This window comes from Octodon degus, unplaced genomic scaffold (genome assembly GCF_000260255.1).
Source record: "Octodon degus isolate 3935 unplaced genomic scaffold, OctDeg1.0 scaffold02303, whole genome shotgun sequence".
Classification (NCBI taxonomy): Eukaryota; Metazoa; Chordata; class Mammalia; order Rodentia; family Octodontidae; genus Octodon; species Octodon degus.
Genome location: NW_004526879.1, coordinates 1,262 through 1,801, shown reverse-complemented (window position 1 = coordinate 1,801; position 540 = coordinate 1,262). Strand labels below are relative to the sequence as shown.

The 540-nt window shown below is 42.0% G+C and overlaps 1 long non-coding RNA gene across 1 annotated transcript in view; it reads right to left on the bottom strand.

Moving 5' to 3' along the window:
• LOC111814932 overlaps positions 1-228 on the bottom strand; it is a 3,514-nt gene extending 3,286 nt beyond the window's left edge. Inside the window, exon 1 of the long non-coding RNA XR_002819784.1 lies at positions 184-228. This is a non-coding gene — a long non-coding RNA (uncharacterized LOC111814932). The remainder of the gene's footprint in view (positions 1-183) is intronic.
• Positions 229-540: the final 312 nt, after the last annotated feature.

Sequence of the window (540 nt, the reverse complement as noted above, 5' to 3'; positions counted from 1 at the left end):
TGAAGACAAGTGGATGCCTTGTACAAAGTGCTACTTCTTCACCGACTCAGGGTATGTAACCACAGCAGGAGTTTTGCTTCACTCTGCTCATGAAACATGTGGTTGCAAGTGATCTTTTGTTTTCATCAGTAGTGATATTGGACACACATTTCTCAACCCAATAAGAACCTCAATGATTATTACCTGAGGGCCAGAGGTTTCTGATCTTTTTCATTGTTGTCATTATCCTGGTTTTCTGTAACAGAATTCCCAATATGCATTCATTCATTGAGTACATGCACATTTCCTGTAGTAATACAGTAGCTCCCTGAGTAGCGAACCCAGATACCTATGTGGGACATGTTGCAAGAGCATGAGGACATCATTTCTCTGGATGAACTGGGTGAGAAATCTTTTCCTACCAGTGCTGAACTCTTACCAGTCATTTAATTGTGGTCCAATGATGATGCAGAATGGTGCACAAAATTGGAACAATGGCTAAGACACTGCACAGTCTGACCATAGCTGAGAGCCCGGGGCCTAAGATCACTAAATCCAAAA